Source organism: Primulina tabacum, chromosome 10 (assembly GCF_025594145.1).
Source record: "Primulina tabacum isolate GXHZ01 chromosome 10, ASM2559414v2, whole genome shotgun sequence".
NCBI classification, from domain to species: Eukaryota; Viridiplantae; Streptophyta; class Magnoliopsida; order Lamiales; family Gesneriaceae; genus Primulina; species Primulina tabacum.
In genome coordinates this window covers 40704881-40732407 of record NC_134559.1, presented here as the reverse complement: position 1 = coordinate 40732407, position 27527 = coordinate 40704881, and the positions used below count along the sequence as shown (strand labels likewise).

Genomic DNA, 27527 nt, shown 5'->3' with positions numbered 1-27527 from the left:
CCTCGTGTTGCATCTTTGTTTTCGGGTTTCTATTTTTGATTACTTGGACAGACGATTTTCGGCGCAGAATCATTCTGAATCGCGATCGGGACCAGCATATACTGTGAAATGAAAGTAGCTCGGCACTGCCCGGATTTGGACAAAATTGTAGGCTAATTTGATTGTAAACGGCAAACCGGACGAGAACTCATTACTTAAGCACTGAGCGGACGAGATTTAAAGAGCCAGATTACCTTCTCTAAGACCCTCTAATTTGCGATTTAACGCTTCTGTTAAGCTTTCGTTTCCTCGAGAAATCCGCTTAGGAAGTTCGAAATTCGAATTCCGTTCCATTTTAAATCGTATCCCAGGCATAATAATAGCTTTACATTCGTTATTTCCTTCTTCTTATTTTTTTTCTATTTTCTGGGAACATTTATCGATTTTGTTGTCGTGAGCCGGTTCTGTGCGGAAGGGTATGACGCAGATTACTCCGGAGACGGTTAACTCATTAAAAACAATTATTCGACTGTTTTATCCATAATTTACGTAAACGGTCGCGACACGAGGTCTTCCCAGGGAGGTCACCCATCCTAGCTCTGCCATCCGCCAGAACGCTTAACTCATGGTTATGATTGGGCGAGCGCAGTGCCGCGTGTTGTCCATCGCCGCCCGCTCACGTACTCGGGGATATAAGAATAAACATCCCACTCAATGTCGGGTGATCTTACGAGCACTAATGCACCGGATCCCATCAGAACTCCGAAGTTAAGCGTGCTTGGGCGAGAGCAGTACTAGGATGGGTGACACCCTGGAAGTCCTCGTGTTGCACCTTTTTCGTGTTTTTTCTATTTTTGATTACTTGTTGACAGACGATTTTCGGCTCAAATCATCTGAATCTCGATCGGGACCAGATAAGACATGTGAAAATGAAAGTAGCTCGGGCACTGCCGGATTTGGACAAAATTGTAGGCTAATTTGATTGTAAACGGGCAAACGACGAGACTCATTACTACGCAATGAGCTGACGAGATTTTAGCCGAATTCCTTCTCTAAGACCCGCTAATTTTGCGATTTAACCGCTTCTGTTAAGCTTTCGTTTCCTCGAGAAATCCGCTTAGGAAGTTCGAAATTCGATTCCGGTTCCATTTTATCGTATCCCAGGCATAATAATAGCTTTACATTCGTTATTTCCTTCTTCTTATTTTTTTTCTATTTTCTGGGAACATTTATCGATTTTTGTTGTCGTGAGCCGTTCTGTGCGGAAGGGTATGACGCAGATTACTCCGGAGACGGTTAACTATTAAAAAACAATTATTTCGACTGTTTTATCCATAATTTACGTAAACGATCGCGACACGAGGTCTTCCCAGGGAGGTCACCCATCCTAGCTCTGCCATCGCGCCAGAACGCTTAACTTCGGGTTATGATTGGGCGAGAGCAGGTGCCGCGTGTTGTCCATCGCCGCCCGCTCCACACGTATCGAGGGATATAAGAATAACATCCCACTCAATGTCGGGTGCGATCATACCAGCACTAATGCACCGGATCCCATCAGAACTCCGAAGTTAAGCGTGCTTGGGCGAGAGCAGTACTAGGATGGGTGACCCCCTGGGAAAGTCCTCGTGTTGCACCCTTTTTCGTGTTTTTCTATTTTTTGATTACTTGTTGACAGACGATTTTCGGCTCAAATCATCTGAAATCTCGATCGGGACCAGATAAGACATGTGAAAATGAAAGTAGCTCGGGCACTGCCGGATTTGGACAAAATTGTAGGCTAATTTGATTGTAAACGGCAAACGACGAGACTCATTAGCTACGCAATGAGCTGACGAGATGTTAGCCGAATTCCTTCTCTAAGACCCTCTAATTTGCGATTTAACGCTTCTGTTAAGCTTTCGTTTCCTCGAGAAATCCGCTTAGGGAAGTTCGAAATTCGATTCCGGTTCCATTTTAATCGTATCCCAGGCAGAATAATAGCTTTACATTCGTTATTTCCTTCTTCTTATTTTTTTTTCTATTTTCCTGGGAACATTTATCGATTTTTTGTTGTCGTGAGCCGGTTCTGTGCGGAAGGGTATGACGCAGATTACTCCGGAGACGGTTAACTCATTAAAACAATTATTTCGACTGTTTTATCCATAATTTACGTAAACGTCGCGACACCGAGGTCTTCCCAGGGAGGTCACCCATCCTACCTCTGCCATCGCGCCAGAACGCTTAACTTCGTGGTTATGATTTGTTTAAGCAGTGCCGCGTGTTGTCCATCGCCGCCCGCTCCACACGTACTCGAGGGATATAAGAATAAACATCCCACTCAATGTTGGGTGCGATCATACCAGCACTAATGCACCGGATCCCATCAGAACTCCGAAGTTAAGCGTGCTTGGGCGAGAGCAGTACTAGGATGGGTGACCCCCTGGGAAGTCCTCGTGTTGCACCCTTTTTCGTGTTTTTCTATTTTGATTACTTGTTGACAGACGATTTTCGGCTCAAATCATCTGAATCTCGATCGGGACCAGATAAGACATGTGAAATGAAAGTAGCTCGGGCACTGCCGGATTTGGACAAAATTGTAGGCTAATTTGATTGTAAACGGGCAAACGGACGAGACTCATTACTACGCAATGAGCTGACGAGATTTAGCCGAATTCCTTCTCTAAGACCCTCTAATTTGCGATTTACCGCTTCTGTTAAGCTTTCGTTTCCTCGAGAAATCCGCTTAGGAAGTTCGAAATTCGATTCCGGTTCCATTTTATCGTATCCCAGGCATAATAATAGCTTTACATTCGTTATTTCCTTCTTCTTATTTTTTTTCTATTTTCTGGGAACATTTATCGATTTTTGTTGTCGTGAGCCGGTTCTGTGCGGAAGGGTATGACGCAGATTACTCCGGAGACGGTTAACTCATTAAAAACAATTATTTCGACTGTTTTATCCATAATTTACGTAAACGGTCGCGACACGAGGTCTTCCCAGGGAGGTCACCCATCCTAGCTCTGCCATCGCGCCAGAACGCTTAACTTCATGGTTATGATTGGGCGAGAGCAGTGCCGCGTGTTGTCCATCGCCGCCCGCATCCACACGTACTCGAGGGATATAAGAATAAACATCCACTCAATGTCGGGTGCGATCATTACCAGCACTAATGCACCGGATCCCATCAGAACTCCGAAGTTAAGCGTGCTTGGGCGAGAGCAGTACTAGGATGGGTGACCACCCTGGGAAGTCCTCGTGTTGCACCCTTTTTCGTGTTTTTCTATTTTTGATTACTTGTTGACAGACGATTTTCGGCTCAAATCATCTGAATCTCGATCGGGACCAGATAAGACATGTGAAATGAAAGTAGCTCGGGCACTGCCGGATTTGGACAAAATTGTAGGCTAATTTGATTGTAAACGGGCAAACGGACGAGACTCATTACTACGCAATGAGCTGACGAGATTTTAGCCGAATTCCTTCTCTAAGACCCTCTAATTTGCGATTTACCGCTTCTGTTAAGCTTTCGTTTCCTCGAGAAATCCGCTTAGGAAGTTCGAAATTCGATTCCGGTTCCATTTTAATCGTATCCCAGGCATAATAATAGCTTTACATTCGTTATTTCCTTCTTCTTATTTTTTTTCTATTTTCTGGGAACATTTATCGATTTTTGTTGTCGTGAGCCGGTTCTGTGCGGAAGGGTATGACGCAGATTACTCCGGAGACGGTTAACTCATTAAAAACAATTATTTCGACTGTTTTAATCCATAATTTACGTAAACGATCGCGACACGAGGTCTTCCCAGGGAGGTCACCCATCCTAGCTCTGCCATCGCGCCAGAACGCTTAACTTCATGGTTATGATTGGGCGAGAGCAGTGCCGCGTGTTGTCCATCGCCGCCCGCTCCACACGTACTCGAGGGATATAAGAATAAACATCCCACTCAATGTCGGGTGCGATCATACCAGCACTAATGCACCGGATCCCATCAGAACTCCGAAGTTAAGCGTGCTTGGGCGAGAGCAGTACTAGGATGGGTGACCCCCTGGGAAGTCCTCGTGTTGCACCCTTTTTCGTGTTTTTCTATTTTTGATTACTTGTTGACAGACGATTTTCGGCTCAAATCATCTGAATCTCGATCGGGACCAGATAAAGACATGTGAAATGAAAGTAGCTCGGGCACTGCCGGATTTGGACAAAATTGTAGGCTAATTTGATTGTAAACGGGCAAACGGACGAGACTCATTACTACGCAATGAGCTGACGAGATTTTAGCCGAATTCCTTCTCTAAGACCCTCTAATTTGCGATTTAACGCTTCTGTTAAGCTTTCGTTTCCTCGAGAAATCCGCTTAGGAAGTTCGAAATTCGATTCCGGTTCCATTTTATCGTATCCCAGGCATAATAATAGCTTTACATTCGTTATTTCCTTCTTCTTATTTTTTTTCTATTTCTGGGAACATTTATCGATTTTTGTTGTCGTGAGCCGGTTCTGTGCGGAAGGGTATGACGCAGATTACTCCCGAGACGGTTAACTCATTAAAACAATTATTTCGACTGTTTTATCCATAATTTACGTAAACGGTCGCGACACGAGGTCTTCCCAGGGAGGTCACCCATCCTAGCTCTGCCATCCGCGCCAGAACGCTTAACTTCATGGTTATGATTGGGCGAGAGCAGTGCCGCGTGTTGTCCATCGCCGCCCGCTCCACACGTACTCGAGGGATATAAGAATAAACATCCCACTCAATGTCGGGTGCGATCATACCTAGCACTAATGCACCGGATCCCATCAGAACTCCGAAGTTAAGCGTGCTTGGGCGAGAGCAGTACTAGGATGGGTGACACCCTGGAGAAGTCCTCGTGTTGCAACCCTTTTCGTGTTTTTCTATTTTTGATTACTTGTTGACAGACGATTTTCGGCTCAAATCATCTGAATCTCGATCGGGACCAGATAAGACATGTGAAATGAAAGTAGCTCGGCACTGCCGGATTTGGACAAAATTGTAGGCTAATTTGATTGTAAACGGGCAAACGGACGAGACTCATTACTACGCAATGAGCTGACGAGATTTTAGCCGAATTCCTTCTCTAAGACCCTCTAATTTGCGATTTACCGCTTCTGTTAAGCTTTCGTTTCCTCGAGAAATCCGCTTAGGAAGTTCGAAATTCGATTCCGGTTCCATTTTAATCGTATCCCAGGCATAATAATAGCTTTACATTCGTTATTTCCTTCTTCTTATTTTTTTTTCCTATTTTCTGGGAACATTTATCGATTTTTGTTGTCGTGAGCCGGTTCTGTGCGGAAGGGTATGACGCAGATTACTCCGGAGACGGTTAACTAATTTAAAACATTATTTCGACTGTTTTATCCATAATTTACGTAAACGATCGCGACACGAGGTCTTCCCAGGGAGGTCACCCATCCTAGCTCTGCCATCGCGCCAGAACGCTTAACTTCAGTGGTTATGATTGGGCGAGAGCAGTGCCGCGTGTTGTCCATCGCCGCCCGCTCCACACGTACTCGAGGGATATAAGAATAAACATCCCACTCAATGTCGGGTGCGATCATACCAGCACGAATGCACCGGATCCCATCAGAACTCCGAAGTTAAGCGTGCTTGGGCGAGAGCAGTACTAGGATGGGTGACCCCCTGGGAAGTCCTCGTGTTGCACCCTTTTTCGTGTTTTTCTATTTTTGATTACTTGTTGACAGACGATTTTCGGCTCAAATCATCTGAATCTCGATCGGGACCAGATAAGACATGTGAAATGAAAGTAGCTCGGGCACTGCCGGATTTGGACAAAATTGTAGGCTAATTTGATTGTAAACGGGCAAACGGACGAGACTCATTACTACGCAATGAGCTGACGAGATTTTAGCCGAATTCCTTCTCTAAGACCCTCTAATTTGCGATTTAACGCTTCTGTTAAGCTTTCGTTTCCTCGAGAAATCCGCTTAGGAAGTTCGAAATTCGATTCCGGTTCCATTTTATCGTATCCCAGGCATAATAATAGCTTTACATTCGTTATTTCCTTCTTCTTATTTTTTTTTCTATTTTCTGGGAACATTTATCGATTTTTGTTGTCGTGAGCCGGTTCTGTGCGGAAGGGTATGACGCAGATTACTCCGGAGACGGTTAACTAATTAAAAACAATTATTTCGACTGTTTTATCCATAATTTACGTAAACGATCGCGACACGAGGTCTTCCCAGGGAGGTCACCCATCCTACCTCTGCCATCGCGCCAGAACGCTTAACTTCGTGGTTATGATTGGGCGAGAGCAGTGCCGCGTGTTGTCCATCGCCGCCCGCTCCACACGTACTCGAGGGATATAAGAATAAACATCCCACTCAATGTCGGGTGCGATCATACCAGCACTAATGCACCGGATCCCATCAGAACTCCGAAGTTAAGCGTGCTTGGGCGAGAGCAGTACTAGGATGGGTGACCCCCTGGGAAGTCCTCGTGTTGCACCCTTTTTCGTGTTTTTCTATTTTTGATTACTTGTTGACAGACGATTTTCGGCTCAAATCATCTGAATCTCGATCGGGACCAGATAAGACATGTGAAATGAAAGTAGCTCGGGCACTGCCGGATTTGGACAAAATTGTAGGCTAATTTGATTGTAAACGGCAAACGGACGAGACTCATTACTACGCAATGAGCTGACGAGATTTTAGCCGAATTCCTTCTCTAAGACCCTCTAATTTGCGATTTAACCGCTTCTGTTAAGCTTTCGTTTCCTCGAGAAATCCGCTTAGGAAGTTCGAAATTCGATTCCGGTTCCATTTTATCGTATCCCAGGCATAATAATAGCTTTACATTCGTTATTTCCTTCTTCTTATTTTTTTTCTATTTTCTGGGAACATTTATCGATTTTTGTTGTCGTGAGCCGGTTCTGTGCGGAAGGGTATGACGCAGATTACTCCGGAGACGGTTAACTCATTAAAAACAATTATTTCGACTGTTTTATCCATAATTTACGTAAACGGTCGCGACACGAGGTCTTCCCAGGGAGGTCACCCATCCTAGCTCTGCCATCGCGCCAGAACGCTTAACTTCATGGTTATGATTGGGCGAGAGCAGTGCCGCGTGTTGTCCATCGCCGCCCGCGTCCACACGTACTCGAGGGATATAAGAATAAACATCCCACTCAATGTCGGGTGCGATCATACCAGCACTAATGCACCGGATCCCATCAGAACTCCGAAGTTAAGCGTGCTTGGGCGAGAGCAGTACTAGGATGGGTGACCCCCTGGGAAGTCCTCGTGTTGCACCCTTTTTCGTGTTTTTCTATTTTTGATTACTTGTTGACAGACGATTTTCGGCTCAAATCATCTGAATCTCGATCGGGACCAGATAAGACATGTGAAATGAAAGTAGCTCGGGCACTGCCGGATTTGGACAAAATTGTAGGCTAATTTGATTGTAAACGGCAAACGGACGAGACTCATTACTACGCAATGAGCTGACGAGATTTTAGCCGAATTCCTTCTCTAAGACCCTCTAATTTGCGATTTACCGCTTCTGTTAAGCTTTCGTTTCCTCGAGAAATCCGCTTAGGAAGTTCGAAATTCGATTCCGGTTCCATTTTATCGTATCCAGGCATAATAATAGCTTTACATTCGTTATTTCCTTCTTCTTATTTTTTTTCTATTTTCTGGGAACATTTATCGATTTTTGTTGTCGTGAGCCGGTTCTGTGCGGAAGGGTATGACGCAGATTACTCCGGAGACGGTTAACTCATTAAAAACAATTATTTCGACTGTTTTATCCATAATTTACGTAAACGGTCGCGACACGAGGTCTTCCCAGGGAGGTCACCCATCCTAGCTCTGCCATCGCGCCAGAACGCTTAACTTCATGGTTATGATTGGGCGAGAGCAGTGCCGCGTGTTGTCCATCGCCGCCCGCTCCACACGTACTCGAGGGATATAAGAATAAACATCCCACTCAATGTCGGGTGCGATCATACCAGCACTAATGCACCGGATCCCATCAGAACTCCGAAGTTAAGCGTGCTTGGGCGAGAGCAGTACTAGGATGGGTGACCCCCTGGGAAAGTCCTCGTGTTGCACCCTTTTTCGTGTTTTTCTATTTTTGATTACTTGTTGACAGACGATTTTCGGCTCAAATCATCTGAATCTCGATCGGGACCAGATAAGACATGTGAAATGAAAGTAGCTCGGGCACTGCCGGATTTGGACAAAATTGTAGGCTAATTTGATTGTAAACGGGCAAACGGACGAGACTCATTACTACGCAATGAGCTGACGAGATTTTAGCCGAATTCCTTCTCTAAGACCCTCTAATTTGCGATTTACCGCTTCTGTTAAGCTTTCGTTTCCTCGAGAAATCCGCTTAGGAAGTTCGAAATTCGATTCCGGTTCCATTTTATCGTATCCCAGGCATAATAATAGCTTTACATTCGTTATTTCCTTCTTCTTATTTTTTTTCTATTTTCTGGGAACATTTATCGATTTTTGTTGTCGTGAGCCGGTTCTGTGCGGAAGGGTATGACGCAGATTACTCCGGAGACGGTTAACTCATTAAAAACAATTATTTCGACTGTTTTATCCATAATTTACGTAAACGGTCGCGACACGAGGTCTTCCCAGGGAGGTCACCCATCCTAGCTCTGCCATCGCGCCAGAACGCTTAACTTCATGGTTATGATTGGGCGAGAGCAGTGCCGCGTGTTGTCCATCGCCGCCCGCTCCACACGTACTCGAGGGATATAAGAATAAACATCCCACTCAATGTCGGGTGCGATCATACCAGCACTAATGCACCGGATCCCATCAGAACTCCGAAGTTAAGCGTGCTTGGGCGAGAGCAGTACTAGGATGGGTGACCCCCTGGAAGTCCTCGTGTTGCACCCTTTTTCGTGTTTTTCTATTTTTGATTACTTGTTGACAGACGATTTTCGGCTCAAATCATCTGAATCTCGATCGGGACCAGATAAGACATGTGAAATGAAAGTAGCTCGGGCACTGCCGGATTTGGACAAAATTGTAGGCTAATTTGATTGTAAACGGGCAAACGGACGAGACTCATTACTACGCAATGAGCTGACGAGATTTTAGCCGAATTCCTTCTCTAAGACCCTCTAATTTGCGATTTAACCGCTTCTGTTAAGCTTTCGTTTCCTCGAGAAATCCGCTTAGGAAGTTCGAAATTCGATTCCGGTTCCATTTTATCGTATCCCAGGCATAATAATAGCTTTACATTCGTTATTTCCTTCTTCTTATTTTTTTTCTATTTTCTGGGAACATTTATCGATTTTTGTTGTCGTGAGCCGGTTCTGTGCGGAAGGGTATGACGCAGATTACTCCGGAGACGGTTAACTCATTAAAAACAATTATTTCGACTGTTTTATCCATAATTTACGTAAACGATCGCGACACGAGGTCTTCCCAGGGAGGTCACCCATCCTAGCTCTGCCATCGCGCCAGAACGCTTAACTTCATGGTTATGATTGGGCGAGAGCAGTGCCGCGTGTTGTCCATCGCCGCCCGCTCCACACGTACTCGAGGGATATAAGAATAAACATCCCACTCAATGTCGGGTGCGATCATACCAGCACTAATGCACCGGATCCCATCAGAACTCCGAAGTTAAGCGTGCTTGGGCGAGAGCAGTACTAGGATGGGTGACCCCCTGGGAAGTCCTCGTGTTGCACCCTTTTTCGTGTTTTTCTATTTTTGATTACTTGTTGACAGACGATTTTCGGCTCAAATCATCTGAATCTCGATCGGGACCAGATAAGACATGTGAAATGAAAGTAGCTCGGGCACTGCCGGATTTGGACAAAATTGTAGGCTAATTTGATTGTAAACGGGCAAACGGACGAGACTCATTACTACGCAATGAGCTGACGAGATTTTAGCCGAATTCCTTCTCTAAGACCCTCTAATTTGCGATTTACCGCTTCTGTTAAGCTTTCGTTTCCTCGAGAAATCCGCTTAGGAAGTTCGAAATTCGATTCCGGTTCCATTTTATCGTATCCCAGGCATAATAATAGCTTTACATTCGTTATTTCCTTCTTCTTATTTTTTTTTCTATTTTCTGGGAACATTTATCGATTTTTGTTGTCGTGAGCCGGTTCTGTGCGGAAGGGTATGACGCAGATTACTCCGGAGACGGTTAACTCATTAAAAACAATTATTTCGACTGTTTTATCCATAATTTACGTAAACGGTCGCGACACGAGGTCTTCCCAGGGAGGTCACCCATCCTAGCTCTGCCATCGCGCCAGAACGCTTAACTTCATGGTTATGATTGGGCGAGAGCAGTGCCGCGTGTTGTCCATCGCCGCCCGCTCCACACGTACTCGAGGGATATAAGAATAAACATCCCACTCAATGTCGGGTGCGATCATACCAGCACTAATGCACCGGATCCCATCAGAACTCCGAAGTTAAGCGTGCTTGGGCGAGAGCAGTACTAGGATGGGTGACACCCTGGAAGTCCTCGTGTTGCACCCTTTTTCGTGTTTTTCTATTTTGATTACTTGTTGACAGACGATTTTCGGCTCAAATCATCTGAATCTCGATCGGGACCAGATAAGACATGTGAAATGAAAGTAGCTCGGGCACTGCCGGATTTGGACAAAATTGTAGGCTAATTTGATTGTAAACGGGCAAACGGACGAGACTCATTACTACGCAATGAGCTGACGAGATTTTAGCCGAATTCCTTCTCTAAGACCCTCTAATTTGCGATTTAACCGCTTCTGTTAAGCTTTCGTTTCCTCGAGAAATCCGCTTAGGAAGTTCGAAATTCGATTCCGGTTCCATTTTATCGTATCCCAGGCATAATAATAGCTTTACATTCGTTATTTCCTTCTTCTTATTTTTTTTCTATTTTCTGGGAACATTTATCGATTTTTGTTGTCGTGAGCCGGTTCTGTGCGGAAGGGTATGACGCAGATTACTCCGGAGACGGTTAACTAATTAAAAACAATTATTTCGACTGTTTTATCCATAATTTACGTAAACGGTCGCGACACGAGGTCTTCCCAGGGAGGTCACCCATCCTAGCTCTGCCATCGCGCCAGAACGCTTAACTTCAGTGGTTATGATTGGGCGAGAGCAGTGCCGCGTGTTGTCCATCGCCGCCCGCTCCACACGTACTCGAGGGATATAAGAATAAACATCCCACTCAATGTCGGGTGCGATCTTACGAGCACTAATGCACCGGATCCCATCAGAACTCCGAAGTTAAGCGTGCTTGGGCGAGAGCAGTACTAGGATGGGTGACACCCTGGGAAGTCCTCGTGTTGCACCCTTTTTCGTGTTTTTCTATTTTTGATTACTTGTTGACAGACGATTTTCGGCTCAAATCATCTGAATCTCGATCGGGACCAGATAAGACATGTGAAATGAAAGTAGCTCGGGCACTGCCGGATTTGGACAAAATTGTAGGCTAATTTGATTGTAAACGGGCAAACGGACGAGACTCATTACTACGCAATGAGCTGACGAGATTTTAGCCGAATTCCTTCTCTAAGACCCTCTAATTTGCGATTTAACGCTTCTGTTAAGCTTTCGTTTCCTCGAGAAATCCGCTTAGGAAGTTCGAAATTCGATTCCGGTTCCATTTTATCGTATCCCAGGCATAATAATAGCTTTACATTCGTTATTTCCTTCTTCTTATTTTTTTTCTATTTTCTGGGAACATTTATCGATTTTTGTTGTCGTGAGCCGGTTCTGTGCGGAAGGGTATGACGCAGATTACTCCGGAGACGGTTAACTCATTAAAAACAATTATTTCGACTGTTTTATCCATAATTTACGTAAACGTCGCGACACGAGGTCTTCCCAGGGAGGTCACCCATCCTAGCTCTGCCATCGCGCCAGAACGCTTAACTTCATGGTTATGATTGGGCGAGAGCAGTGCCGCGTGTTGTCCATCGCCGCCCGCTCCACACGTACTCGAGGGATATAAGAATAAACATCCCACTCAATGTCGGGTGCGATCATACCAGCACTAATGCACCGGATCCCATCAGAACTCCGAAGTTAAGCGTGCTTGGGCGAGAGCAGTACTAGGATGGGTGACCCCCTGAGAAGTCCTCGTGTTGCACCCTTTTTCGTGTTTTTCTATTTTTGATTACTTGTTGACAGACGATTTTCGGCTCAAATCATCTGAATCTCGATCGGGACCAGATAAGACATGTGAAATGAAAGTAGCTCGGGCACTGCCGGATTTGGACAAAATTGTAGGCTAATTTGATTGTAAACGGGCAAACGGACGAGACTCATTACTACGCAATGAGCTGACGAGATTTTAGCCGAATTCCTTCTCTAAGACCCTCTAATTTGCGATTTACCGCTTCTGTTAAGCTTTCGTTTCCTCGAGAAATCCGCTTAGGAAGTTCGAAATTCGATTCTGGTTCCACTTTATCGTATCTCATGCATAATAATAGCTTTACATTCGTTATTTCCTTCTTCTTATTTTTTTTTCTATTTTCTGGGAACATTTATCGATTTTTGTTGTCGTGAGCCGGTTCTGTGCGGAAGGGTATGACGCAGATTACTCCGATGACGGTTAACTAATTAAAAACAATTATTTCGACTGTTTTATCCATAATTTACGTAAACGATCGCGACACGAGGTCTTCCCAGGGAGGTCACCCATACTAGCTCTGCCATCGCGCCAGAACGCTTAACTTCATGGTTATGATTGGGCGAGAGCAGTGCCGCGTGTTGTCCATCGCCGCCCGCTCCACACGTACTCGAGGGATATAAGAATAAACATCCCACTCAATGTCGGGTGCGATCATACCAGCACTAATGCACCGGATCCCATCAGAACTCCGAAGTTAAGCGTGCTTGGGCGAGAGCAGTACTAGGATGGGTGACACCCTGGGAAGTCCTCGTGTTGCACCCTTTTTCGTGTTTTTCTATTTTTGATTACTTGTTGACAGACGATTTTCGGCTCAAATCATCTGAATCTCGATCGGGACCAGATAAGACATGTGAAATGAAAGTAGCTCGGGCACTGCCGGATTTGGACAAAATTGTAGGCTAATTTGATTGTAAACGGGCAAACGGACGAGACTCATTACTACGCAATGAGCTGACGAGATTTTAGCCGAATTCCTTCTCTAAGACCCTCTAATTTGCGATTTAACCGCTTCTGTTAAGCTTTCGTTTCCTCGAGAAATCCGCTTAGGAAGTTCGAAATTCGATTCCGGTTCCATTTTATCGTATCCCAGGCATAATAATAGCTTTACATTCGTTATTTCCTTCTTCTTATTTTTTTTTCTATTTTCTGGAACATTTATCGATTTTTGTTGTCGTGAGCCGGTTCTGTGCGGGGAAGGGTATGACGCAGATTACTCCGGAGACGGTTAACTCATTAAAACAAATTATTTTGACTGTTTTATCCATAATTTACGTAAACGATCGCGACACGAGGTCTTCCCAGGGAGGTCACCCATCCTAGCTCTGCCATCGCGCCAGAACGCTTAACTTCATGTTTATGATTGGGCGAGAGCAGTGCCGCGTGTTGTCCATCGCCGCCCGCTCCACACGTACTCGAGGGATATAAGAATAAACATCCCACTCAATGTCGGGTGCGATCATACCAGCACTAATGCACCGGATCCCATCAGAACTCCGAAGTTAAGCGTGCTTGGGCGAGAGCAGTACTAGGATGGGTGACACCCTGAGAAGTCCTCGTGTTGCACCCTTTTTCGTGTTTTTCTATTTTTGATTACTTGTTGACAGACGATTTTCGGCTCAAATCATCTGAATCTCGATCGGGACCAGATAAGACATGTGAAATGAAAGTAGCTCGGGCACTGCCGGATTTGGACAAAATTGTAGGCTAATTTGATTGTAAACGGGCAAACGGACGAGACTCATTACTACGCAATGAGCTGACGAGATTTTAGCCGAATTCCTTCTCTAAGACCCTCTAATTTGCGATTTACCGCTTCTGTTAAGCTTTCGTTTCCTCGAGAAATCCGCTTAGGAAGTTCGAAATTCGATTCCGGTTCCATTTTATCGTATCCCAGGCATAATAATAGCTTTACATTCGTTATTTCCTTCTTCTTATTTTTTTTCTATTTTCTGGGAACATTTATCGATTTTTGTTGTCGTGAGCCGGTTCTGTGCGGAAGGGTATGACGCAGATTACTCCGGAGACGGTTAACTAATTAAAAACAATTATTTCGACTGTTTTATCCATAATTTACGTAAACGATCGCGACACGAGGTCTTCCCAGGGAGGTCACCCATCCTAGCTCTGCCATCGCGCCAGAACGCTTAACTTCGTGGTTATGATTGGGCGAGAGCAGTGCCGCGTGTTGTCCATCGCCGCCCGCTCCACACGTACTCGAGGGATATAAGAATAAACATCCCACTCAATGTCGGGTGCGATCATACCAGCACTAATGCACAGGATCCCATCAGAACTCCGAAGTAAGCGTGCTTGGGCGAGAGCAGTACTAGGATGGGTGACACCCTGGGAAGTCCTCGTGTTGCACCCTTTTCGTGTTTTTCTATTTTTGATTACTTGTTGACAGACGATTTTCGGCTCAAATCATCTGAATCTCGATCGGGACCAGATAAGACATGTGAAATGAAAGTAGCTCGGGCACTGCCGGATTTGGAAAAAATTGTAGGCTAATTTGATTGTAAACGGGCAAACGGACGAGACTCATTACTACGCAATGAGCTGACGAGATTTTAGCCGAATTCCTTCTCTAAGACCCTCTAATTTGCGATTTACCGCTTCTGTTAAGCTTTCGTTTCCTCGAGAAATCCGCTTAGGAAGTTCGAAATTCGATTCCGTTCTCATTTTATCGTATCACAGGCATAATAATAGCTTTACATTCGTTATTTCCTTCTTCTTATTTTTTTTCTATTTTCTGGGAACATTTATCGATTTTTGTTGTCGTGAGCCGGTTCTGTGCGGAAGGGTATGACGCAGATTACTCCGGAGACGGTTAACTAATTTAAAACAATTATTTCGACTGTTTTATCCATAATTTACGTAAACGATCGCGACACGAGGTCTTCCCAGGGAGGTCACCCATACTACCTCTGCCATCGCGCCAGAACGCTTAACTTCGTGGTTATGATTGGGCGAGAGCAGTGCCGCGTGTTGTCCATCGCCGCCCGCTCCACACGTACTCGAGGGATATAAGAATAAACATCCCACTCAATGTCGGGTGCGATCATACCAGCACTAATGCACCGGATCCCATCAGAACTCCGAAGTTAAGCGTGCTTGGGCGAGAGCAGTACTAGGATGGGTGACCCCCTGGGAAGTCCTCGTGTTGCACCCTTTTTCGTGTTTTTCTATTTTTGATTACTTGTTGACAGACGATTTTCGGCTCAAATCATCTGAATCTCGATCGGGACCAGATAAGACATGTGAAATGAAAGTAGCTCGGGCACTGCCGGATTTGGACAAAATTGTAGGCTAATTTGATTGTAAACGGGCAAACGGACGAGACTCATTACTACGCAATGAGCTGACGAGATTTTAGCCGAATTCCTTCTCTAAGACCCTCTAATTTGCGATTTAACCGCTTCTGTTAAGCTTTCGTTTCCTCGAGAAATCCGCTTAGGAAGTTCGAAATTCGATTCCGGTTCCATTTTATCGTATCCCAGGCATAATAATAGCTTTACATTCGTTATTTCCTTCTTCTTATTTTTTTTCTATTTTCTGGGAACATTTATCGATTTTTGTTGTCGTGAGCCGGTTCTGTGCGGAAGGGTATGACGCAGATTACTCCGGAGACGGTTAACTCATTAAAACAATTATTTCGACTGTTTTATCCATAATTTACGTAAACGGTCGCGACACGAGGTCTTCCCAGGGAGGTCACCCATCCTAGCTCTGCCATCGCGCCAGAACGCTTAACTTCATGGTTATGATTGGGCGAGAGCAGTGCCGCGTGTTGTCCATCGCCGCCCGCTCCACACGTACTCGAGGGATATAAGAATAAACATCCCACTCAATGTCGGGTGCGATCATACCAGCACTAATGCACCGGATCCCATCAGAACTCCGAAGTTAAGCGTGCTTGGGCGAGAGAAGTACTAGGATGGGTGACACCCTGGAAGTCCTCGTGTTGCACCCTTTTTCGTGTTTTATTATTTTTGATTACTTGTTGACAGACGATTTTCGGCTCAAATCATCTGAATCTCGATCGGGACCAGATAAGACATGTGAAATGAAAGTAGCTCGGGCACTGCCGGATTTGGACAAAATTGTAGGCTAATTTGATTGTAAACGGGCAAACGGACGAGACTCATTACTACGCAATGAGCTGACGAGATTTTAGCCGAATTCCTTCTCTAAGACCCTCTAATTTGCGATTTACCGCTTCTGTTAAGCTTTCGTTTCCTCGAGAAATCCGCTTAGGAAGTTCGAAATTCGATTCCGGTTCCATTTTATCGTATCCCAGGCATAATAATAGCTTTACATTCGTTATTTCCTTCTTCTTATTTTTTTTTCTATTTTCTGGGAACATTTATCGATTTTTGTTGTCGTGAGCCGGTTCTGTGCGGAAGGGTATGACGCAGATTACTCCGGAGACGGTTAACTAATTAAAAACAATTATTTCGACTGTTTTATCCATAATTTACGTAAACGATCGCGACACGAGGTCTTCCCAGGGAGGTCACCCATCCTACCTCTGCCATCGCGCCAGAACGCTTAACTTCGTGGTTATGATTGGGCGAGAGCAGTGCCGCGTGTTGTCCATCGCCGCCCGCTCCACACGTACTCGAGGGATATAAGAATAAACATCCCACTCAATGTCGGGTGCGATCATACCAGCACTAATGCACCGGATCCCATCAGAACTCCGAAGTTAAGCGTGCTTGGGCGAGAGCAGTACTAGGATGGGTGACCCCCTGGAAAGTCCTCGTGTTGCACCCTTTTTCGTGTTTTTCTATTTTTGATTACTTGTTGACAGACGATTTTCGGCTCAAATCATCTGAATCTCGATCGGGACCAGATAAGACATGTGAAATGAAAGTAGCTCGGGCACTGCCGGATTTGGACAAAATTGTAGGCTAATTTGATTGTAAACGGGCAAACGGACGAGACTCATTACTACGCAATGAGCTGACGAGATTTTAGCCGAATTCCTTCTCTAAGACCCTCTAATTTGCGATTTAACGCTTCTGTTAAGCTTTCGTTTCCTCGAGAAATCCGCTTAGGAAGTTCGAAATTCGATTCCGGTTCCATTTTATCGTATCCCAGGCATAATAATAGCTTTACATTCGTTATTTCCTTCTTCTTATTTTTTTTTCTATTTTCTGGGAACATTTATCGATTTTTGTTGTCGTGAGCCGGTTCTGTGCGGAAGGGTATGACGCAGATTACTCCGGAGACGGTTAACTCATTAAAAACAATTATTTCGACTGTTTTATCCATAATTTACGTAAACGATCGCGACACGAGGTCTTCCCAGGGAGGTCACCCATCCTAGCTCTGCCATCGCGCCAGAACGCTTAACTTCATGGTTATGATTGGGCGAGAGCAGTGCCGCGTGTTGTCCATCGCCGCCCGCTCCACACGTACTCGAGGGATATAAGAATAAACATCCCACTCAATGTCGGGTGCGATCATACCAGCACTAATGCACCGGATCCCATCAGAACTCCGAAGTTAAGCGTGCTTGGGCGAGAGCAGTACTAGGATGGGTGACCCCTGGGAAGTCCTCGTGTTGCACCCTTTTTCGTGTTTTTCTATTTTTGATTACTTGTTGACAGACGATTTTCGGCTCAAATCATCTGAATCTCGATCGGGACCAGATAAGACATGTGAAATGAAAGTAGCTCGGGCACTGCCGGATTTGGACAAAATTGTAGGCTAATTTGATTGTAAACGGGCAAACGGACGAGACTCATTACTACGCAATGAGCTGACGAGATTTAGCCGAATTCCTTCTCTAAGACCCTCTAATTTGCGATTTACCGCTTCTGTTAAGCTTTCGTTTCCTCGAGAAATCCGCTTAGGAAGTTCGAAATTCGATTCCGGTTCCATTTTATCGTATCCCAGGCATAATAATAGCTTTACATTCGTTATTTCCTTCTTCTTATTTTTTTTTCTATTTTCTGGGAACATTTATCGATTTTTGTTGTCGTGAGCCGGTTCTGTGCGGAAGGGTATGACGCAGATTACTCCGGAGACGGTTAACTAATTAAAACAATTATTTCGACTGTTTTATCCATAATTTACGTAAACGATCGCGACACGAGGTCTTCCCAGGGAGGTCACCCATCCTACCTCTGCCATCGCGCCAGAACGCTTAACTTCGTGGTTATGATTGGGCGAGAGCAGTGCCGCGTGTTGTCCATCGCCGCCCGCTCCACACGTACTCGAGGGATATAAGAATAAACATCCCACTCAATGTCGGGTGCGATCATACCAGCACTAATGCACCGGATCCCATCAGAACTCCGAAGTTAAGCGTGCTTGGGCGAGAGCAGTACTAGGATGGGTGACCCCCTGGGAAGTCCTCGTGTTGCACCCTTTTTCGTGTTTTTCTATTTTTGATTACTTGTTGACAGACGATTTTCGGCTCAAATCATCTGAATCTCGATCGGGACCAGATAAGACATGTGAAATGAAAGTAGCTCGGGCACTGCCGGATTTGGACAAAATTGTAGGCTAATTTGATTGTAAACGGGCAAACGGACGAGACTCATTACTACGCAATGAGCTGACGAGATTTTAGCCGAATTCCTTCTCTAAGACCCTCTAATTTGCGATTTACCGCTTCTGTTAAGCTTTCGTTTCCTCGAGAAATCCGCTTAGGAAGTTCGAAATTCGATTCCGGTTCCATTTTATCGTATCCCAGGCATAATAATAGCTTTACATTCGTTATTTCCTTCTTCTTATTTTTTTTCTATTTTCTGGGAACATTTATCGATTTTTGTTGTCGTGAGCCGGTTCTGTGCGGAAGGGTATGACGCAGATTACTCCGGAGACGGTTAACTCATTAAAAACAATTATTTCGACTGTTTTATCCATAATTTACGTAAACGATCGCGACACGAGGTCTTCCCAGGGAGGTCACCCATCCTAGCTCTGCCATCGCGCCAGAACGCTTAACTTCAGTGGTTATGATTGGGCGAGAGCAGTGCCGCGTGTTGTCCATCGCCGCCCGCTCCACACGTACTCGAGGGATATAAGAATAAACATCCCACTCAATGTCGGGTGCGATCATACCAGCACTAATGCACCGGATCCCATCAGAACTCCGAAGTTAAGCGTGCTTGGGCGAGAGCAGTACTAGGATGGGTGACCCCCTGGGAAGTCCTCGTGTTGCACCCTTTTTCGTGTTTTTCTATTTTTGATTACTTGTTGACAGACGATTTTCGGCTCAAATCATCTGAATCTCGATCGGGACCAGATAAGACATGTGAAATGAAAGTAGCTCGGGCACTGCCGGATTTGGACAAAATTGTAGGCTAATTTGATTGTAAACGGGCAAACGGACGAGACTCATTACTACGCAATGAGCTGACGAGATTTAGCCGAATTCCTTCTCTAAGACCCTCTAATTTGCGATTTACCGCTTCTGTTAAGCTTTCGTTTCCTCGAGAAATCCGCTTAGGAAGTTCGAAATTCGATTCCGGTTCCATTTTATCGTATCCCAGGCATAATAATAGCTTTACATTCGTTATTTCCTTCTTCTTATTTTTTTTTCTATTTTCTGGGAACATTTATCGATTTTTGTTGTCGTGAGCCGGTTCTGTGCGGAAGGGTATGACGCAGATTACTCCGGAGACGGTTAACTCATTAAAACAATTATTTCGACTGTTTTATCCATAATTTACGTAAACGATCGCGACACGAGGTCTTCCCAGGGAGGTCACCCATCCTAGCTCTGCCATCGCGCCAGAACGCTTAACTTCAGTGGTTATGATTGGGCGAGAGCAGTGCCGCGTGTTGTCCATCGCCGCCCGCTCCACACGTACTCGAGGGATATAAGAATAAACATCCCACTCAATGTCGGGTGCGATCATACCAGCACTAATGCACCGGATCCCATCAGAACTCCGAAGTTAAGCGTGCTTGGGCGAGAGCAGTACTAGGATGGGTGACACCCTGGGAAGTCCTCGTGTTGCACCCTTTTTCGTGTTTTTCTATTTTGATTACTTGTTGACAGACGATTTTCGGCTCAAATCATCTGAATCTCGATCGGGACCAGATAAGACATGTGAAATGAAAGTAGCTCGGGCACTGCCGGATTTGGACAAAATTGTAGGCTAATTTGATTGTAAACGGGCAAACGGACGAGACTCATTACTACGCAATGAGCTGACGAGATTTAGCCGAATTCCTTCTCTAAGACCCTCTAATTTGCGATTTAACCGCTTCTGTTAAGCTTTCGTTTCCTCGAGAAATCCGCTTAGGAAGTTCGAAATTCGATTCCGGTTCCATTTTATCGTATCCCAGGCATAATAATAGCTTTACATTCGTTATTTCCTTCTTCTTATTTTTTTTCTATTTTCTGGGAACATTTATCGATTTTTGTTGTCGTGAGCCGGTTCTGTGCGGAAGGGTATGACGCAGATTACTCCGGAGACGGTTAACTCATTAAAAACAATTATTTCGACTGTTTTATCCATAATTTACGTAAACGATCGCGACACGAGGTCTTCCCAGGGAGGTCACCCATCCTAGCTCTGCCATCGCGCCAGAACGCTTAACTTCGTGGTTATGATTGGGCGAGAGCAGTGCCGCGTGTTGTCCATCGCCGCCCGCTCCACACGTACTCGAGGGATATAAGAATAAACATCCCACTCAATGTCGGGTGCGATCATACCAGCACTAATGCACCGGATCCCATCAGAACTCCGAAGTTAAGCGTGCTTGGGCGAGAGCAGTACTAGGATGGGTGACCCCCTGGAAGTCCTCGTGTTGCACCCTTTTTCGTGTTTTTCTATTTTTGATTACTTGTTGACAGACGATTTTCGGCTCAAATCATCTGAATCTCGATCGGGACCAGATAAGACATGTGAAATGAAAGTAGCTCGGGCACTGCCGGATTTGGACAAAATTGTAGGCTAATTTGATTGTAAACGGGCAAACGGACGAGACTCATTACTACGCAATGAGCTGACGAGATTTTAGCCGAATTCCTTCTCTAAGACCCTCTAATTTGCGATTTACCGCTTCTGTTAAGCTTTCGTTTCCTCGAGAAATCCGCTTAGGAAGTTCGAAATTCGATTCCGGTTCCATTTTATCGTATCCCAGGCATAATAATAGCTTTACATTCGTTATTTCCTTCTTCTTATTTTTTTTTCTATTTTCTGGGAACATTTATCGATTTTTGTTGTCGTGAGCCGGTTCTGTGCGGAAGGGTATGACGCAGATTACTCCGGAGACGGTTAACTAATTAAAAACAATTATTTCGACTGTTTTATCCATAATTTACGTAAACGATCGCGACACGAGGTCTTCCCAGGGAGGTCACCCATCCTAGCTCTCTGCCATCGCGCCAGAACGCTTAACTTCGTGGTTATGATTGGGCGAGAGCAGTGCCGCGTGTTGTCCATCGCCGCCCGCTCCACACGTACTCGAGGGATATAAGAATAAACATCCCACTCAATGTCGGGTGCGATCATACCAGCACTAATGCACCGGATCCCATCAGAACTCCGAAGTTAAGCGTGCTTGGGCGAGAGCAGTACTAGGATGGGTGACCCCCTGGGAAGTCCTCGTGTTGCACCCTTTTTCGTGTTTTTCTATTTTTGATTACTTGTTGACAGACGATTTTCGGCTCAAATCATCTGAATCTCGATCGGGACCAGATAAGACATGTGAAATGAAAGTAGCTCGGGCACTGCCGGATTTGGACAAAATTGTAGGCTAATTTGATTGTAAACGGGCAAACGGACGAGACTCATTACTACGCAATGAGCTGACGAGATTTTAGCCGAATTCCTTCTCTAAGACCCTCTAATTTGCGATTTACCGCTTCTGTTAAGCTTTCGTTTCCTCGAGAAATCCGCTTAGGAAGTTCGAAATTCGATTCCGGTTCCATTTTATCGTATCCCAGGCATAATAATAGCTTTACATTCGTTATTTCCTTCTTCTTATTTTTTTTCTATTTTCTGGGAACATTTATCGATTTTTGTTGTCGTGAGCCGGTTCTGTGCGGAAGGGTATGACGCAGATTACTCCGGAGACGGTTAACTAATTAAAAACAATTATTTCGACTGTTTTATCCATAATTTACGTAAACGATCGCGACACGAGGTCTTCCCAGGGAGGTCACCCATCCTAGCTCTGCCATCGCGCCAGAACGCTTAACTTCGTGGTTATGATTGGGCGAGAGCAGTGCCGCGTGTTGTCCATCGCCGCCCGCTCCACACGTACTCGAGGGATATAAGAATAAACATCCCACTCAATGTCGGGTGCGATCATACCAGCACTAATGCACCGGATCCCATCAGAACTCCGAAGTTAAGCGTGCTTGGGCGAGAGCAGTACTAGGATGGGTGACCCCCTGGGAAGTCCTCGTGTTGCACCCTTTTTCGTGTTTTTCTATTTTTGATTACTTGTTGACAGACGATTTTCGGCTCAAATCATCTGAATCTCGATCGGGACCAGATAAGACATGTGAAATGAAAGTAGCTCGGGCACTGCCGGATTTGGACAAAATTGTAGGCTAATTTGATTGTAAACGGGCAAACGGACGAGACTCATTACTACGCAATGAGCTGACGAGATTTTAGCCGAATTCCTTCTCTAAGACCCTCTAATTTGCGATTTACCGCTTCTGTTAAGCTTTCGTTTCCTCGAGAAATCCGCTTAGGAAGTTCGAAATTCGATTCCGGTTCCATTTTATCGTATCCCAGGCATAATAATAGCTTTACATTCGTTATTTCCTTCTTCTTATTTTTTTTTCTATTTTCTGGGAACATTTATCGATTTTTGTTGTCGTGAGCCGGTTCTGTGCGGAAGGGTATGACGCAGATTACTCCGGAGACGGTTAACTAATTAAAACAATTATTTCGACTGTTTTATCCATAATTTACGTAAACGATCGCGACACGAGGTCTTCCCAGGGAGGTCACCCATCCTACCTCTGCCATCGCGCCAGAACGCTTAACTTCGTGGTTATGATTGGGCGAGAGCAGTGCCGCGTGTTGTCCATCGCCGCCCGCTCCACACGTACTCGAGGGATATAAGAATAAACATCCCACTCAATGTCGGGTGCGATCATACCAGCACTAATGCACCGGATCCCATCAGAACTCCGAAGTTAAGCGTGCTTGGGCGAGAGCAGTACTAGGATGGGTGACCCCTGGGAAGTCCTCGTGTTGCACCCTTTTCGTGTTTTTCTATTTTTGATTACTTGTTGACAGACGATTTTCGGCTCAAATCATCTGAATCTCGATCGGGACCAGATAAGACATGTGAAATGAAAGTAGCTCGGGCACTGCCGGATTTGGACAAAATTGTAGGCTAATTTGATTGTAAACGGGCAAACGGACGAGACTCATTACTACGCAATGAGCTGACGAGATTTTAGCCGAATTCCTTCTCTAAGACCCTCTAATTTGCGATTTACCGCTTCTGTTAAGCTTTCGTTTCCTCGAGAAATCCGCTTAGGAAGTTCGAAATTCGATTCCGGTTCCATTTTATCGTATCCCAGGCATAATAATAGCTTTACATTCGTTATTTCCTTCTTCTTATTTTTTTTCTATTTTCTGGGAACATTTATCGATTTTTGTTGTCGTGAGCCGGTTCTGTGCGGAAGGGTATGACGCAGATTACTCCGAGACGGTTAACTCATTAAAAACAATTATTTCGACTGTTTTATCCATAATTTACGTAAACGATCGCGACACGAGGTCTTCCCAGGGAGGTCAGCCATCCAAGCTCTGCCATCGCGCCAGAACGCTTAACTTCATGGTTATGATTGGGCGAGAGCAGTGCCGCGTGTTGTCCATCGCCGCCCGCTCCACACGTACTCGAGGGATATAAGAATAAACATCCCACTCAATGTCGGGTGCGATCATACCAGCACTAATGCACCGGATCCCATCAGAACTCCGAAGTTAAGCGTGCTTGGGCGAGAGAAGTACTAGGATGGGTGACACCCTGGAAGTCCTCGTGTTGCACCCTTTTTCGTGTTTTATTATTTTTGATTACTTGTTGACAGACGATTTTCGGCTCAAATCATCTGAATCTCGATCGGGACCAGATAAGACATGTGAAATGAAAGTAGCTCGGGCACTGCCGGATTTGGACAAAATTGTAGGCTAATTTGATTGTAAACGGGCAAACGGACGAGACTCATTACTACGCAATGAGCTGACGAGATTTTAGCCGAATTCCTTCTCTAAGACCCTCTAATTTGCGATTTACCGCTTCTGTTAAGCTTTCGTTTCCTCGAGAAATCCGCTTAGGAAGTTCGAAATTCGATTCCGGTTCCATTTTATCGTATCCCAGGCATAATAATAGCTTTACATTCGTTATTTCCTTCTTCTTATTTTTTTTTCTATTTTCTGGGAACATTTATCGATTTTTGTTGTCGTGAGCCGGTTCTGTGCGGAAGGGTATGACGCAGATTACTCCGGAGACGGTTAACTAATTTAAAAAAATTATTTCGACTGTTTTATCCATAATTTACGTAAACGATCGCGACACGAGGTCTTCCCAGGGAGGTCACCCATACTACCTCTGCCATCGCGCCAGAACGCTTAACTTCGTGGTTATGATTGGGCGAGAAGCAGTGCCGCGTGTTGTCCATCGCCGCCCGCTCCACACGTACTCGAGGGATATAAGAATAAACATCCCACTCAATGTCGGGTGCGATCATACCAGCACTAATGCACCGGATCCCATCAGAACTCCGAAGTTAAGCGTGCTTGGGCGAGAGCAGTACTAGGATGGGTGACCCCCTGGGAAGTCCTCGTGTTGCACCCTTTTTCGTGTTTTTCTATTTTTGATTACTTGTTGACAGACGATTTTCGGCTCAAATCATCTGAATCTCGATCGGGACCAGATAAGACATGTGAAATGAAAGTAGCTCGGGCACTGCCGGATTTGGACAAAATTGTAGGCTAATTTGATTGTAAACGGGCAAACGGACGAGACTCATTACTACGCAATGAGCTGACGAGATTTTAGCCGAATTCCTTCTCTAAGACCCTCTAATTTGCGATTTACCGCTTCTGTTAAGCTTTCGTTTCCTCGAGAAATCCGCTTAGGAAGTTCGAAATTCGATTCCGGTTCCATTTTATCGTATCCCAGGCATAATAATAGCTTTACATTCGTTATTTCCTTCTTCTTATTTTTTTTTCTATTTTCTGGGAACATTTATCGATTTTTGTTGTCGTGAGCCGGTTCTGTGCGGGGAAGGGTTTGACGCAGATTACTCCGGAGACGGTTAACTCATTAAAACAAATTATTTGGACTGTTTTATCCATAATTTACGTAAACGGTCGCGACACGAGGTCTTCCCAGGGAGGTCACCCATCCTAGCTCTGCCATCGCGCCAGAACGCTTAACTTCATGGTTATGATTGGGCGAGAGCAGTGCCGCGTGTTGTCCATCGCCGCCCGCTCCACACGTACTCGAGGGATATAAGAATAAACATCCCACTCAATGTCGGGTGCGATCATACCAGCACTAATGCACCGGATCCCATCAGAACTCCGAAGTTAAGCGTGATTGGGCGAGAGCAGTACTAGGATGGGTGACACCCTGAGAAGTCCTCGTGTTGCACCCTTTTTCGTGTTTTTCTATTTTTGATTACTTGTTGACAGACGATTTTCGGCTCAAATCATCTGAATCTCGATCGGGACCAGATAAGACATGTGAAATGAAAGTAGCTCGGGCACTGCCGGATTTGGACAAAATTGTAGGCTAATTTGATTGTAAACGGGCAAACGGACGAGACTCATTACTACGCAATGAGCTGACGAGATTTAAGCCGAATTCCTTCTCTAAGACCCTCTAATTTGCGATTTACCGCTTCTGTTAAGCTTTCATTTCATCGAGAAATCCGCTTAGGAAGTTCGAAATTCGATTCCGGTTCCATTTTATCGTATCCCAGGCATAATAATAGCTTTACATTCGTTATTTCCTTCTTCTTATTTTTTTTTTCTATTTTCTGGGAACATTTATCGATTTTTGTTGTCGTGAGCCGGTTCTGTGCGGAAGGGTATGACGCAGATTACTCCGGAGACGGTTAACTAATTTAAAACAATTATTTCGACTGTTTTATCCATAATTTACGTAAACGATCGCGACACGAGGTCTTCTCAGGGAGGTCACCCATACTACCTCTGCTATCGCGCCAGAACGCTTAACTTCGTGGTCCAGATTGGGCGAAAAGCATTGCCGCGGTGTTGTCCATCGCCGCCCGCCTCCACACGTACTCGAGGGAATATAAGAATAAACATCCCACTCAATGTCGGGTGCGATCATACCAGCAACTAATTGCACCGGATCCCATCAGAACTCCGAAGTTAAGTGTGTTTGGGCGGAGAGCATTACTAGGATGGGTGACCCCTGGGAAGTCCTCTGTTGCACCTTTTCGTGTTTTTCTATTTTGATTACTTGTTGACAGACGATATTCGGGCTCCAATCATCTGAATCTCGATCGGGACCAAATAGATACATGCTGAAATGAAAGTAGCTCGGCACTGCCGATTTGGACAAAATTGTAGGCTAATGATTGTAAACGGGCCAAACGGACGAGACTCATTACTACGCAAGAGCTGACGAGATTTTAGCCGAATTCCTCTCTAGACCCTCTAATTGCGATTATACCGCTTCTGTTCAGCTTTCGTTTCCTCGAGAAATCCGCTTAGGAGTTCGAAATTCGATTCCGGTTCATTTTATCGTGTCCCAGGCATAATAATAGCTTTACATTCGTTATTTCCTTCTTCTTATTTTTTTTTCTATTTTCTGGACATTTATCGATTTTTGTTGTCGGCGCCGGTTTCTGTGCGGAGGGTATAGACGCAAGATTACTCCGGAGATGTTTAACTAATTAAAAATAATTATTTCGACTGTTTTATCCATAATTTACGTAAACCTATCGCGACACGAGGTCTTCCCAGGGAGGTCACCCATCCTACCTCGGCCATCGCGCCAGAACGCTTACTTCGTGGTTATGATTGGGCGAGAGCAGTGCCGCGTGTTGTCCATCGCCACCCCCTCCACACGTACTCGAGGGATATAAGAATAACATCCCACTCAATGTCGGGTGCGATCATACCAGCACTATGCACGGATCCCATCAACTCCGAAATCAAGCGTGCTTGGGCGAGTAGCAGTACTAGGATGGGTGACCTCCTGGGAAGTCCTCGTGTTGCAACCCTTTTTCGTGTTTTTCTATTTTTAATTACTTGTTGACAGACGATTTTCGGCTCAAATCATCTGAATCTCGATCGGGACCAGATAAGACATGTGAAATGAAAGTAGCTCGGAGCCTGCCAGATTTGGACAAAATTGTAGGCTAATTTGATTGTAAACGGGCAAAACGACGGACTCATTACTACCAATGACTGACGAGATTTAGCCGAATTCCTTCTCTAACCCTCTAATTTGCGATTG

The 27527-nt window shown here is 45.0% G+C and overlaps 31 non-coding genes and 3 pseudogenes across 31 annotated transcripts; all 34 read left to right on the top strand.

The window, feature by feature from the left end:
* The first annotated feature begins 696 nt into the window (after window positions 1-696).
* Window positions 697-814, top strand: LOC142511574 (5S ribosomal RNA; annotated as a pseudogene).
* Window positions 815-1496: 682 nt separating this feature from the next.
* LOC142510016 (5S ribosomal RNA) lies at window positions 1497-1616 on the top strand. The gene has a single exon (XR_012808157.1). It is a non-coding gene; the product is annotated as a 5S ribosomal RNA (ribosomal RNA).
* A 688-nt stretch (window positions 1617-2304) lies between these two features.
* On the top strand, window positions 2305-2423 carry LOC142517342 (5S ribosomal RNA). Its single transcript, XR_012813093.1, has one exon. It is a non-coding gene; the product is annotated as a 5S ribosomal RNA (ribosomal RNA).
* A 681-nt stretch (window positions 2424-3104) lies between these two features.
* LOC142515502 (5S ribosomal RNA) lies at window positions 3105-3225 on the top strand. Its single transcript, XR_012811345.1, has one exon. It is a non-coding gene; the product is annotated as a 5S ribosomal RNA (ribosomal RNA).
* Window positions 3226-3910: 685 nt separating this feature from the next.
* On the top strand, window positions 3911-4029 carry LOC142517330 (5S ribosomal RNA). Its single transcript, XR_012813082.1, has one exon. It is a non-coding gene; the product is annotated as a 5S ribosomal RNA (ribosomal RNA).
* A 683-nt stretch (window positions 4030-4712) lies between these two features.
* On the top strand, window positions 4713-4833 carry LOC142507566 (5S ribosomal RNA). Its single transcript, XR_012805820.1, has one exon. It is a non-coding gene; the product is annotated as a 5S ribosomal RNA (ribosomal RNA).
* A 685-nt stretch (window positions 4834-5518) lies between these two features.
* LOC142506262 (5S ribosomal RNA) lies at window positions 5519-5637 on the top strand. Its single transcript, XR_012804558.1, has one exon. It is a non-coding gene; the product is annotated as a 5S ribosomal RNA (ribosomal RNA).
* Window positions 5638-6321: 684 nt separating this feature from the next.
* Window positions 6322-6440, top strand: LOC142517319 (5S ribosomal RNA). Its single transcript, XR_012813071.1, has one exon. It is a non-coding gene; the product is annotated as a 5S ribosomal RNA (ribosomal RNA).
* Window positions 6441-7124: 684 nt separating this feature from the next.
* On the top strand, window positions 7125-7243 carry LOC142517307 (5S ribosomal RNA). The gene has a single exon (XR_012813060.1). It is a non-coding gene; the product is annotated as a 5S ribosomal RNA (ribosomal RNA).
* A 681-nt stretch (window positions 7244-7924) lies between these two features.
* Window positions 7925-8044, top strand: LOC142510004 (5S ribosomal RNA). The gene has a single exon (XR_012808146.1). It is a non-coding gene; the product is annotated as a 5S ribosomal RNA (ribosomal RNA).
* Window positions 8045-8727: 683 nt separating this feature from the next.
* Window positions 8728-8845, top strand: LOC142513201 (5S ribosomal RNA). The gene has a single exon (XR_012809161.1). It is a non-coding gene; the product is annotated as a 5S ribosomal RNA (ribosomal RNA).
* A 684-nt stretch (window positions 8846-9529) lies between these two features.
* LOC142517294 (5S ribosomal RNA) lies at window positions 9530-9648 on the top strand. The gene has a single exon (XR_012813048.1). It is a non-coding gene; the product is annotated as a 5S ribosomal RNA (ribosomal RNA).
* A 684-nt stretch (window positions 9649-10332) lies between these two features.
* LOC142515242 (5S ribosomal RNA) lies at window positions 10333-10450 on the top strand. The gene has a single exon (XR_012811098.1). It is a non-coding gene; the product is annotated as a 5S ribosomal RNA (ribosomal RNA).
* Window positions 10451-11134: 684 nt separating this feature from the next.
* LOC142516443 (5S ribosomal RNA) lies at window positions 11135-11253 on the top strand. Its single transcript, XR_012812236.1, has one exon. It is a non-coding gene; the product is annotated as a 5S ribosomal RNA (ribosomal RNA).
* A 682-nt stretch (window positions 11254-11935) lies between these two features.
* LOC142507111 (5S ribosomal RNA) lies at window positions 11936-12054 on the top strand. Its single transcript, XR_012805375.1, has one exon. It is a non-coding gene; the product is annotated as a 5S ribosomal RNA (ribosomal RNA).
* A 684-nt stretch (window positions 12055-12738) lies between these two features.
* Window positions 12739-12857, top strand: LOC142513304 (5S ribosomal RNA). Its single transcript, XR_012809257.1, has one exon. It is a non-coding gene; the product is annotated as a 5S ribosomal RNA (ribosomal RNA).
* A 686-nt stretch (window positions 12858-13543) lies between these two features.
* Window positions 13544-13662, top strand: LOC142513509 (5S ribosomal RNA). Its single transcript, XR_012809452.1, has one exon. It is a non-coding gene; the product is annotated as a 5S ribosomal RNA (ribosomal RNA).
* A 683-nt stretch (window positions 13663-14345) lies between these two features.
* On the top strand, window positions 14346-14463 carry LOC142507454 (5S ribosomal RNA). The gene has a single exon (XR_012805713.1). It is a non-coding gene; the product is annotated as a 5S ribosomal RNA (ribosomal RNA).
* A 682-nt stretch (window positions 14464-15145) lies between these two features.
* LOC142517282 (5S ribosomal RNA) lies at window positions 15146-15264 on the top strand. The gene has a single exon (XR_012813036.1). It is a non-coding gene; the product is annotated as a 5S ribosomal RNA (ribosomal RNA).
* Window positions 15265-15947: 683 nt separating this feature from the next.
* LOC142514976 (5S ribosomal RNA) lies at window positions 15948-16065 on the top strand. The gene has a single exon (XR_012810845.1). It is a non-coding gene; the product is annotated as a 5S ribosomal RNA (ribosomal RNA).
* A 684-nt stretch (window positions 16066-16749) lies between these two features.
* LOC142509970 (5S ribosomal RNA) lies at window positions 16750-16868 on the top strand. Its single transcript, XR_012808113.1, has one exon. It is a non-coding gene; the product is annotated as a 5S ribosomal RNA (ribosomal RNA).
* Window positions 16869-17552: 684 nt separating this feature from the next.
* Window positions 17553-17670, top strand: LOC142511577 (5S ribosomal RNA). The gene has a single exon (XR_012808756.1). It is a non-coding gene; the product is annotated as a 5S ribosomal RNA (ribosomal RNA).
* A 682-nt stretch (window positions 17671-18352) lies between these two features.
* On the top strand, window positions 18353-18471 carry LOC142517270 (5S ribosomal RNA). The gene has a single exon (XR_012813024.1). It is a non-coding gene; the product is annotated as a 5S ribosomal RNA (ribosomal RNA).
* A 684-nt stretch (window positions 18472-19155) lies between these two features.
* LOC142517259 (5S ribosomal RNA) lies at window positions 19156-19274 on the top strand. Its single transcript, XR_012813013.1, has one exon. It is a non-coding gene; the product is annotated as a 5S ribosomal RNA (ribosomal RNA).
* Window positions 19275-19957: 683 nt separating this feature from the next.
* Window positions 19958-20076, top strand: LOC142513302 (5S ribosomal RNA). The gene has a single exon (XR_012809256.1). It is a non-coding gene; the product is annotated as a 5S ribosomal RNA (ribosomal RNA).
* Window positions 20077-20758: 682 nt separating this feature from the next.
* Window positions 20759-20876, top strand: LOC142513200 (5S ribosomal RNA). The gene has a single exon (XR_012809160.1). It is a non-coding gene; the product is annotated as a 5S ribosomal RNA (ribosomal RNA).
* A 686-nt stretch (window positions 20877-21562) lies between these two features.
* LOC142517247 (5S ribosomal RNA) lies at window positions 21563-21681 on the top strand. The gene has a single exon (XR_012813002.1). It is a non-coding gene; the product is annotated as a 5S ribosomal RNA (ribosomal RNA).
* Window positions 21682-22364: 683 nt separating this feature from the next.
* Window positions 22365-22483, top strand: LOC142517234 (5S ribosomal RNA). Its single transcript, XR_012812991.1, has one exon. It is a non-coding gene; the product is annotated as a 5S ribosomal RNA (ribosomal RNA).
* A 683-nt stretch (window positions 22484-23166) lies between these two features.
* Window positions 23167-23284, top strand: LOC142511566 (5S ribosomal RNA). The gene has a single exon (XR_012808755.1). It is a non-coding gene; the product is annotated as a 5S ribosomal RNA (ribosomal RNA).
* A 681-nt stretch (window positions 23285-23965) lies between these two features.
* On the top strand, window positions 23966-24083 carry LOC142514975 (5S ribosomal RNA). Its single transcript, XR_012810844.1, has one exon. It is a non-coding gene; the product is annotated as a 5S ribosomal RNA (ribosomal RNA).
* A 685-nt stretch (window positions 24084-24768) lies between these two features.
* On the top strand, window positions 24769-24887 carry LOC142517222 (5S ribosomal RNA). Its single transcript, XR_012812980.1, has one exon. It is a non-coding gene; the product is annotated as a 5S ribosomal RNA (ribosomal RNA).
* Window positions 24888-25573: 686 nt separating this feature from the next.
* On the top strand, window positions 25574-25692 carry LOC142515757 (5S ribosomal RNA). Its single transcript, XR_012811585.1, has one exon. It is a non-coding gene; the product is annotated as a 5S ribosomal RNA (ribosomal RNA).
* Window positions 25693-26381: 689 nt separating this feature from the next.
* On the top strand, window positions 26382-26501 carry LOC142512424 (5S ribosomal RNA; annotated as a pseudogene).
* A 674-nt stretch (window positions 26502-27175) lies between these two features.
* LOC142512699 (5S ribosomal RNA) lies at window positions 27176-27291 on the top strand (annotated as a pseudogene).
* The last annotated feature ends 236 nt before the right edge of the window (window positions 27292-27527 follow it).